The sequence below is a fragment of the Saccoglossus kowalevskii genome, chromosome 11 (assembly GCF_978046115.1).
Source record: "Saccoglossus kowalevskii chromosome 11, keSacKowa6.1, whole genome shotgun sequence".
Lineage (NCBI taxonomy): Eukaryota > Metazoa > Hemichordata > Enteropneusta > Harrimaniidae > Saccoglossus > Saccoglossus kowalevskii.
Window position 1 is genome coordinate 12153603 of NC_140651.1, and position 13194 is coordinate 12166796.

The following is a 13194-nucleotide window of genomic DNA, read 5'->3' on the forward strand; positions in this document are numbered from 1 at the left end:
TACAACATGATGATGAAAATATTAGTGAGAAAATGAGACAAAATTAGCAGTGTTATCATAGTTATATTTTTTATGCCACTAGCTACTAAAAATTGCAATCTTTTAGAAGATATTTGCAACACATTCATTATCCGATGACACCATCGTCAACCACGATAATCACGTTGCAGGTGTGATATTATGATTATAATTCACAATCGTGATTGGGCGGAATTGTACACGCAGTTACGAACACAATTTGTTAATTACAATCATGATTCGACAAAACAAACATAAGTAACACCCACCAAACATACATACATACTACTTTGTAATTTATACATGGTGTGTATTACACTAGTAATATAAACAAAATACGTATATAATCATGATTGTTGTTATTGTATTGACACTTTCATTCAATTGTACAATATGATGATAAAATATTAGTGAGAAAGTAGCAGTAACTATATTATCATTGCAAAACCTTTAGAAGATATTTGCAACACGTTCATTACCCGATGACCGCCTGTCGTCCGGCAACCATCGTCAACCACGATAATCACGCTGTAGATGTGACTACAAATCACGATTGTGATTAAGCGTAATTGTACACACAGTTACAATCATAAATTGTTAATTACAGCCATGATTCAACAAAACAAACATAAGTAACACTCACCAAACATACACACATGAGATTCATGTAACACAACTTGTTTCTTCGCATTTTGCTGTAAACAAGTTGATGTTAATATTTTATTATATTATTCCACAGAATTCATTGGAACCAAACACTGTGTTGGAATATACACAGCACACATATTAGAGTAATGCGCCCTCCGTCCCAATCTCGTACTTAGGATTCGCTTCCTAAAGCTAGTTTTCAATTCATTGCAACAAACAAAATACAATATTTTATTAACGTATACTCGAATATATGTAAAAAACAGAAAAAGAAACAGTGTATATCTCAAGTTAAAAAGGCAGTGTTTTCTTACACGTTTCTGATTTGACAGTCAGATTTTGTAAAATTGGGATGTTTTTTTAGTCCAAAATGTTGGCCAAAGTGTAGTACAACAAGAATGCAAGTCAATACCTTACACTACTTAGTAATTTATACATGGTGTATAATTTACTAATATAAAAAAACTAACCGTTTCCTATTTCCGCCTCACAGGAGAATGTAAACCGCTCGTCATTGATGTCAAGTGTTTTATATTATGTATGCCTTGATAAATATTAAAACATTGCCCTACTTTACCAGCTTTATGTTCAGTTCTGAACCATTTAGTTTGTTTGTAACTGGGTATAAATATCCTGTGTTCTACCAACCAGTGGTTGATAGTTATCTTCATCCTTATTTGGTATTCTGGTTACGTCATTGACTTCCACGTAATCTATCGTGATTCCTTCTTCAGTCGCCATATTGATATATTCTGAGTCAGAGTTTTGAGGAGATTTGTCTTTAAGTGCCAGATGTCCTACAGATAACTGTTCAGCATTTGTTGTACCCGGAGACATATCAATGTCCCGAGGATGACGCTTTCTCTGACGTTTCTCGTTAACGAGACATATTGTAAGTATGACAACGACCACTCCTAATATGCAGCAAAACGTAGCACCAATGATACTACCGATTGTATTGCCACATACACAAGGTGGTTGCACGATGACATCATTTACTATCTGTTCAGTGCTCATGACCGTAGCTTTGACCTTACCGAGTTCGAATGGAGTTGGGGTAACTGTAGAGGGCGGTGTAATATTAACATGTATCGTGATAGTTTCGCTTGTGTTACCGACTTCATTAATACCAGTACACCCTATATAATGTGGTCCATTGTTCTCAACGGTCAGCCCTTGGATAGCAAGAATTGCGTGGTTATCTTCAAAATAAAAATTGTCATTACTGATAATCACCTCATTGTCCCATGTCCACACGTAATCATGTACACTGGGATTCCCTGTACTGTTACAAAGCAAAGTAACCCACTGAATCGTATAGATTTCCATTTGATTTGCTATTACATTTACAATGGGTGCATACTTTATATTGAAAGGACCAACCTGACATGTTCTATCTGGTTTTCCTGGAATTCGATGTGTACAAGTAAATGTCAGACCTTGCTCTTCTCTTTTTGGATACCAATCAGCACCTCTAAACAGTAAACCGCCAGTCTCTGTGATGGGATCTAGTGTCAGATTTGTCATTAAATCATCTCTCCTCCACACCATAATATCCTCAGGAACAAATGAATCTAAATACATACACCTACAGGAGAGTTGCACAATATCTCCTTCCAACACATCAACATTGCCAACATTACCTTCAGCGTTACCGTAATACAAACTGGTTCCGTAATCAACAACACACAGTGGACTGGTGTGTATATTGATGTCTGCAGTGCGAGACTTTTCAATCACAGTCTTGTTGGATGAATACAATAACGCACAGTAGTATTGTCCTGTATCGAATGTTACGTAGTCGTCACTGGTCATAATCTGGAGTCTGTACTGTCCGAGTATACCTGCACTTATAGAATACCGCGTTGTATCCACCATCTCATTGACGTCTTGCATAAACATGTAGTTATTTGAAATGATGACGTCATTTTTGTACCAAGATACTTGCATGGATTGATCGTCATAGTCCGATGCTCTGCATTCAAGATAGACAAATATTGGTGACGCCCCATATTGCAGCACTACTCTTTGATCATATGGTTGTATAACTAAACTAGGATTTGTAGCAATAGTTACGTAACAGACCAAAAGACACGACACACATCTGAGTGAAAGTGCACCATCCATATTTACTTTTACCTGGTTTTAGTTTATATTACTTATGCGTATTTCCGGATTCATAGGTCATAGTGAATATGTATGACAAGTGTTGCAAGACATTATGTCAAGGTGACCTTGGGTTGATAAGGCGTATACTTGTATTACTCAGCCTTCAACAAGTTTCGACCTTCTAGGTCGTACTACTGATACTATAATGCAAACTGTATTATTTAATTTCATTTAGACTTCATTTCTATGTTTGACAACATACTAGTACCCATGTTTCACGGGACCCATTTTGATGGTATATTTCAGTCCTGCGTTTCTGTCACACAATGGAAGTCTGTTACACAATACAATACGAATACTGTGATAGCTATAGCTATGTACAAAATAATGGTAATTACATATTAACAGTGGAATATACGAAATAAATCATAGTTACCAGTAATTGGTTGTGACATGAGTCGATATAAGGATCAACGTAACACCTTTCAATGATCAGAATGGTTAAATCAAACATACAAATAAATAAGTTATGAAAACCAAAACTTCACACCAATTAAAAATCGATATTACTTTAAATGCAACCTTCATGTTCTAGCGAATGCTAAGTAAATATGTACTGTGAACAAATTAGAAAGAATTTTATTTTTTTGAAAAATGTATAATAAAACAATTTTTCAAAATGACTCCGTATTCAGCGACAAATCAAAGGTTCAGATTTTGTATCCATGGTAACAATACTGTTATGTCGAACTACAACCTGATGTCACCCTGAACTGAATAAAGGAAAATAAATTTGTACCTATTATCTTTGCTAAGTGTAGAGAAAGGTGAACGGTTCATTTTGACTATATAATAGACCTACAACAAATGTAATTTTCGAGGCACCAGTATCGTCACACGTATACTTACCAGATATTATATATATCAACTATATCGAATATCTACGATCCACATTGTTATTAAGTATGCGTATTTATTAGCTTTAGAGTAATTACAAATCTGTGATGTTAATTTATCATTGGTTTCAAATCTGGGTTTGGATTATTTAGTAAAAGTGAAAAAAGAGAATGAAATAATGTCAACAAGACTTAGTAGTCATAAACATTCCATCATTATACATACTGCGCATGTGTACACAACATAATGACGTAATAGTTGCAAATGAAATTTTCTGCACATAAATGTACGTATGCGATAAATGTATTCCAACATTCTTATTCATAGGGATTAATGTTCTGTATCGATTGTGTGATATTAAATTGTTGCAACTTAAAAATGATGTTTAAAAATAAAAAAAAATACTGTGACACCACCCCTATCAGAACATTCGCTATAGCCGAAGAATTAAGTTGCTAGCATGAACTTGTGTGAACCAATAGTGAGTGTTTTCTGACTCGCTGTTGGATTTTGCTTAAAGCGGGAGGTTCGTTACCTGAGAACACGCGGGAATTGAGTCCCAAGCGACGATAAGAACACTCGCTAAAAACGTAAAGGCTCATGGGTAGACGCTTGTTTGTAAACAATGACACGCTATGGCATCTGCCGCATGCGCAGGTGACGACTCTCTCGCTTTAAGCTTAGTTGAATATGAACTCCTCAAAACTTCTTGATCATGTTTGACCGTGTCATTATCAATAGATATGCATAATGCATAAGAACTGTAATTAACATTGGCATCACCCACAAAATGACACACTCGTATCAGATGTCAAGGCTGTTGAAACAGTTGAATATTTAGCCGGAAAATCTGGTACAAAATGGCTGCCTCTGTGTAACTGTCATGGATTTATTTCCATATGTCTAGATATCGACTTGATAGCTGATTTTTAGTGGAGTGGCTGGGTGATATCATTCAACATTTTCCCATAACCTGTCATCATTTAGGGTTATATGAGGTTCTGAACGGAACTTGAGTCAGTGATTGGAACTAATTATAGATATAAACTTTGCTAACAGACCGTTATTCCTGACAGTTTGGTATGTTTAGTCTTTTAATATAACGGACAATTAATCATATATTATAATATATGACGTGTTTTAAAGTACTTCGTGTGATTGGCTACATGCAAGTGAAATGTGTGTAGGCTACTCCTCGAGCTCTTAAACTTCCATATGATACGTTAAGCTTTTGAAAGTGAATAAAATTAGTCTTAGTCAGATGGGCCGAGAACACCACGAGGCATGCAGTCTTGAGAAGAGTCTTGAGAAGTGCTCGGCAGGAGAGCCAGCCTTGGAGAGCTCTCCACAGGGCGACTGAGATTAGAAGTTGACACGATTCTATCTCTGTGTTTGTCTTTGTTTAGTCGAAAAGGTTGCGAATGTAACGATCCCTGGTACCTGGCGTAAGGTTTAATAATAACACGAGAATTAAGCCATCATACTGTTATAATCACTCTCTGGAAATATGGTCTGAATTGCTTGGTATTTAGTTGCACAGCACTCTGAAGTGTTGCCAGGGCACCGGATATACATACATACATTACTGGTAGGCAATCCTATCAATTTGTATCAATGCTAAATATGTGAATGATCTGTTTGTATGCATGAATATTAAGAGACACCGACATGTACTGCATTTCAAATGGGATTCCTGAGAAGAAAATTAACAGCTAGACTAGGGTGTATTTCGAATCTGTTAAAACTGTAGGTAGCTATATATGCATATGTAAATTATTTATAAACTTTGAAATGCATAAAACTATACCCTTTAAATGCACATGCGTACGTATGGTAGACATTGCTTACATATTCATGTGAGTAATTTACATAATGGATTCTGGTCATCTAAGGTAATCTTTGCGACTCATTTGATTACATGGTTAATTTACATATATACCAGTTTGCGGCTCATAAAAAACTGTGCTAATTTACAAGGCAAATTCCTAAGTATCGGTGCATGCCTCGATTGACGTTGTGGTCCATGAGCAACAACAGTGAACCAGAAGACAGAACCATGTGGGTAAAGCATAGAACAAACTACCATGAAATAAAAACAACTGATTATAATTCAAGGCTACTAAATGACGTGAAATGTATTCTTCTATTATTGTTATTACGGGCTATTGTTATTACGTTCGGTTGCTTTGATTTGATCGATCGAGACAGATTATGATTTGATTGACTTAATTATTAAATTCAGGAAATTAACAAAATACGTATATAATCATGGTTATTTTAATTTTATTAACACTTTCATTCAATTTTACAACATGATGATGAAAATATTAGTGAGAAATAAGACAAAATTAGCAGTGTTATCATAGTTATATTTTTTATGCCACTAGCTACTAAAAATTTCAATCTTTTAGAAGATATTTGCAACACATTCATTACCCGATGACCACCTGCTGATGGTCACCATCGTCAACCACGATAATCACGTTGCAGGTGTGATATTATGATTATAATTCACAATCGTGATTGGGCGGAATTGTACACGCAGTTACGATCAAAATTTGTTAATTACAATCATGATTCGACAAAGCAAACATAAGTAACACCCACCAAACATACATACATACTACTTCGTAATTTATACATGGTGTATATTACACTAGTAACATAAACAATTATATTATGTATGCGTAGTGTCCTATATTATGTATGCATAGTGTTCTATATTATGTATGCGTAGTGTCCTATATTATGTATGCGTAGTGTCCTATATTATGTATGCGTAGTGTCCTATATTATGTATGCGTAGTGTCCTATATTATGTATATGTATTTTCCTATATTATGTATGTGTATTGTCCTATATTATGTATGCGTAGTGTCCTATATTATGTATGCAGTGTTTAATATTATGTGTGTTTAGTGTCCTATATTATGTATGCGTAGTGTCCTATATTATGTATGCAGTGTCCTATATTATGTATGCGTAGTGTCCTATATTATGTATGCATAGTGCCCTATATTATGTATGTGTATTGTCCTATATTATGTTTGCGTAGTGTCCTATATTATGTATGCGTAGTGTCCTATATTATGTATATGTATTGTCCAATATCATGTATATGTATTGTCCTACATTATATATGTGTATTGTCCTATATTGTGTATGCGTAGTGTCATATATTATGTATGCATAGTGTCCTATATTATGTATGTGTAGTGTCCTATATTATGTATATATATTGTCCTATATTGTGTATACGTATTGTCATATATTATGTATGCTTAGTGTTCTATATTATGTATATGTATTGTCCTATATTATGTATGTGTATTGTCCTATATTGTGTATACGTATTGTCATATATTATGTATGCGTAGTGTTCTATATTATGTATATGTATTGTCCTATATTGTGTATACGTATTGTCATATATTATGTATGCGTAGTGTTCTATATTATGTATATGTATTGTCCTATATTATGTATGTGTATTGTCCTATATTGTGTATACGTATTGTCATATATTATGTATGCGCAGTGTTCTATATTATGTATATGTATTGTCCTATATTGTGTATACGTATTGTCATATATTATGTATGCGTAGTGTTCTATATTATGTATATGTATTGTCCTATATTATATATGTGTATTGTCCTATATTATGTATGCATAGTGTCCTATATTATGTATGCATAGTGTCATATTATGTATGCGTAGTGTCCTATATTATGTATGCGTAGTGTTCTATATTATGTATACGCAGTGTCCTATATTATGTATATGTATTGTCCTATATTATGTATGTGTATTGTCCTATATTATGTATGCATAGTGTCCTATTTTATGTATGTGTATTGTCCTATACTATGTGTGTATAATGTTCTGTAGTATGTATATGTATTGTCCTACATTATATATGTGTATTGTCCTATATTGTGTATGCGTAGTGTCATATATTATGTATGCATAGTGTCCTATATTATGTATGTGTAGTGTCCTATATTATGTATATGTATTGTCCTATATTGTGTATACATATTGTCATATATTATGTATGCGTAGTGTTCTATATTATGTATATGTATTGTCCTATATTATGTATGTGTATTGTCCTATATTGTGTATACGTATTGTCATATATTATGTATGCGTAGTGTTCTATATTATGTATATGTATTGTCCTATATTGTGTATACGTATTGTCATATATTATGTATGCGTAGTGTTCTATATTATGTATATGTATTGTCCTATATTATAGATGTGTATTGTCCTATATTATGTATGCATAGTGTCCTATATTATGTATGCATAGTGTCATATTATGTATGCGTAGTGTCCTATATTATGTATGCGTAGTGTTCTATATTATGTATACGCAGTGTCCTATATTATGTATATGTATTGTCCTATATTATGTATGTGTATTGTCCTATATTATGTATGCATAGTGTCCTATTTTATGTATGTGTATTGTCCTATACTATGTGTGTATAATGTTCTGTAGTATGTATATGTATTGTCCTGTATTATGTATGTATAGTGTCCTATATTATGTATGCGTAGTGTCCTATATTATGTATGTGTATTGTCCTATATTATGTATGCGTAGTGTCCTATATTATGTATGCGTAGTGTCCTATATTATGTATGCGTAGTGTCCTATATTATGTATATGTATTGTCCTATATTATGTATGTGTATTGTCCTATTTTATGTAGGCAGTGTCTAATATTATGTATATGTATTTTCCTATATTATGTATGCATAGTGTCCTATTTTATGTATGTGTATTGTCCTATACTATGTGTGTATAATGTTCTGTAGTATGTATATGTATTGTCCTGTATTATGTATGTATAGTGTCCTATATTATGTATGCGTAGTGTCCTATATTATGTATATGCAGTGTCCTATATTATGTATATTGTGTCCTATATTATGTATGCGTAGTGTCCTATATTATGTATGAGTTGTGTCCTATATTATGTATGAGTTGTGTCCTATATGATGTATATGTATTGTCCTATATTATGTATGTATTGTCCTATATTATGTATGTGTAGTGTCCTATATCATGTATGCATAGTGTCCTATATTATTCACACAAGCAGGACGTTGATGCATAATAAAATGTTACCCCACTTTACCAGCTTTATGTTCAGTTCCAAATATTCACTTTGTTTGTAACTGAGTATAGATATCCTGTGATTTACCAACCAGTGGTTGATAGTTATCGTCATCTATATTTGGTAGTTTGATTACGTCATTGACTTCCACGTAATCTGCTGTGATTCCTTCTTCAGTCGCCATATTGGTATAAACTGCATCAGTATTTTCACGAGATTCGTCTGTTGTTGTCAGATGTCCTGTCGGTGACTGTTCAGCTTTTGTTGTAACCGGAGACATATAAACGTCCTGATGATGAATATCTCTCAAGCGTTTTTCTTTGACAAGACATATTGTAACTATGACAACGACCACTGCCAATATGCAACTAACTGTAGCACCAATAGCACTACTGAACGTACAGTCATTCAATGGTTGCACTATGACATCATGTACTATCGGCTCAGTGTTCATGATTGCCGACTTTGCATAATCAGTGATAGGTCCCGATGGAGTGGGCGTAACTGTAGAGGGTGGTGTAATATCAACATGTATCGTGACAGTTTCACTTGTTGTATTACCGACTTCATTTATACCAGTACACGTTATGTTATGTGGTCCATTGTTCTCAAAGGTCAGCCCCTGAATAGCGAGAATTGCGTGGTTATTTTCAAAATGAAAGTTGTTGTTTCTGGTAATCACCTCATTGTCCCATGTCCACATGTAATCGTGTGCGCTAGGATTCCCTATACTGTTACATAACAAAGTAAGCTGGTGATCATGGTTTATTTTTATTTGGTGGACCACGTTTACAATGGGTGCATACTTTATATTGAATGGACCAACCTGACACGTTCTATCGGGTTTTCCAGAAAGTCGATGCGTACAGGTAAATGTCACACCTTGTTCCCCTCTTTCAGGATACCAGTTATAATCCCTTAATTGTAAACCCTCTAATTGCGTGACGGCATTATGTTGTAAATCTTCAGTGACATCATTTCTTCCCCACACCATAATATCCTCAGGAACTGGTGTGTTCGTATACTTGCAACTACAGAAAAGTCCCACAATATCTCCTTCCAACACATCAACATTGCCAACATCACCTTCAGCATTGCCGTAATACAAACTGGTTCCGTAATCAACAACACACAGTGGACTGGTGTGTATATTGATGTCTGCAGTGCGAGACTTTTCAATCACAGTCTTGTTGGATGAATACAATAACGCACAGTAGTATTGTCCTGTATCGAATGTTACGTATTCGTCATCGGTCCATATCTGGAGTCCGTAACGTCCGGTTAAACCTCCACTTATAGTATAACGTAATGTATCCACCAACTCATCACTGACGTTTTGCATAAACAAGTAGTTAGTTGAGATGATGACGTCATTTTTGAACCAAGATACCTGCATGGATTGATAATCATAGTCCGATGCTTTGCAGTGAAGGTAGACAAATATCCGTGGCGCACCATATTGCAGCACTACTTTCTGATCATCTGGCTGTATAACTAAACTAGGATATGTAGCAATAGTTACGTAACAGACCAACAGACACAACACACATCTGAGTGAAAGTGTACCATTCATATTTACTTTTACCTGGTTTTAGTTATTATGCATATTTCCGGGTTCATAGAAGGTCATAGTGAATCTGTATGGCATGTGTTGCAAGACATTGTGTCAAGGTAACCTTGGGTTGATAAGGCGTATACTTGTATTACTCAGCCTTCAACAAGTTTCGACCTTCTAAGTCGTACTACTGATACTATAATGCAAACAGTATTATTTAATTTCATTTAGACTTCATTTCCATGTTTGATAACATACAGATGTTTCACGGGAACCATTTTGATGGTACACTTCAGCCCTGCGTTCCTGTCACATAGTTGTAGTCTGTTACTCAATACAATACTGTGATAGACCTAGCTATGTGCAAAATAATGGTAATTACATATTAAAAGTGGAATATACGAAATAAATACCAGTAATTGATTGTGACATGAGTCGATATAAGGGTCAACGTAACACCTTTCTATAATCAGAATGGTCAAATCAAACATTTTTCTTAAAAACAGAATTGTCTTAAACCACATACAAATAACTAATTTATGAAAATCAAAACTTCACACTAATTAAAAATCGATGTTACTTTAAATGCAACCTGCACGTTCTAGCGAATGCTAAGTAAATATGTACTGTGAACAAATTAGAAAACATTTTATTTTTTTTGAAAAATGTATAATGAAACGATTTTGCAAATTTGAAATGACTCCGAATTCAGCGACAAATCAAAGTTTCATGTTTTTTATCCATGGTAACAATACTGTTAAGTCAAACTACAACCTGATGTAACCCTGTGAACTGAATAAAGGGAATTAAATTCTTACCTGTTAACTTTGCTATGTGTAGAAAAACGTGAACGGTACATTCAGACTATATATTAGACCTACAACAAATGTAATTTACAAGGTACCAGTATCGCCTCACGTATATTCACCTGATAATATATATCTATATATATCAAGTATATCCATGACTCACATGGTTATTAAGAATGCATATTTATTAGCTTTAGAGTAATTACAAATCTGTGATGTTAATTTTTCATTTGTTGCAAATCTGGGTTTGGATTGTTTAGTAAAGTTAAAAAAGAGAATGAAATAATGTCAACAAGGCTTAGAAGTCATAAACATTCCATCATTATACACACTGCGCTTGTGTACAAAACTTAATGACGTAATATTTGAAAATGAATTGTCTGCAATTAAATGTACGTATGCGATAAATGTATTCCAACATTCTTATTCATGGGATTTGTGTTCTGTATCGATTGTGTGATATTAAATTGTTGCAACTTGAAAATTGTGTTTAAAAATAAAAAAAAAATACTGTGACCAGTGCACCACCACGGAACATTTGCTATAGCCAAAAAATTAAGTTGCTAGCGTGAACTATAGATATAGATATAGATTTTACTGGTAGGCAATCCTATCAATTTGTGTCAATACTAAATATCTAAAGGATGATTTTTTTTCATCTATTTGTGTCCATGAATATTAAGGGACACCGACATGTACTGCATGTCAAACGGGATTCCGAAGAAGAAAATTAACAGCTAGACTGTTGTGTACTTCGAATCTGTTACAACTGTAGGTAGCTATATATGCATATGTAAATTATTTATGAACTTTGAAATGCATAAATCTATATCCTTTAAATACACATGTATATGGTATACACTGCTTAAATATTCATATGAGTAATTTACATAATGGATTCTGGTCACCTCGGGTAATCTTTGCGACTCCTTTGATTACTAGGTTAATTTACATATCAGTTTACGGCTTATGCTGTACTGTGCTAATTTACATGGCAAATTCCGATGCATGCCTCGATGGACGTTGTGGCCCGTGAAGTGAAACACTGGTCCATGAGCAACAACATTGAACTAGAAGACATAACCATGTTGGTACAGCATGGAACAAACTACCATTAAATAAAAACAACTGATTATAATTCAAGACAACTTGTCGTGAAATTTATTCTTTCTATTATTGTTATTACGGGCTATTGTTATTACGTTCGGTTGCTTTGATTTGTTCGATCGTGACAGATTATGATTTGATTGACTTAATTATTAAATTCAGGAAATTAACAAAATACGTATATAATCATTGTTATTTTTATTTTATTAACACTTTCATTCAATTTTACAACATGATGATGAAAATATTAGTGAAATATAAGACAAAATTAGCAGTGTTATCATAGTTATATTTTGTATGCCACTACTAAACATTGAAAACTTTTAAAAGATATTTGCAACACGTTCATTGCCTGATGACCGCGTGTTGCTGGTCTCCATTGTCAACCGCGATAATCACGTTGCAGGTGTGATATTATGATTATAATTCACAATCGTGATTGGGCGGAATTGTACACGCAGTTACGATTATAATTTGTTAATTACAGTCGTAATTCGAGAAAACAAACATAAGTAACATCCAACCAAACATGTTACATGGGATTCTTGTAACACAATTTGTTCCTTCGTATTTTACTGTAAATAAGCTGAAAGTTAAGATTTGAATTATTTCCACACAGTTCATTGTAAACAAACACGGTGTTGGAATATACTGTAAAACATGTCTTTTTAGCTAGCACGTTATTTTAGCTATTTAGCTAATCCGAGATGTCGCTGATTAGAATAGAGTATATTCTCACAGTGAGATTATTGGCACTTTAGCTAAATTAAGATTCAGTTAATTCATACATTGCGTCAAATTCGCTAAAATGGTATGTAGCTATTTCAAAGTGTTTTACAGTACTGAGCACACATATTAGAGTAATGCGCCCTCTACCGACCAATTCCGCACTGAGGATTCGCTTCCTTGTTTTCAATTC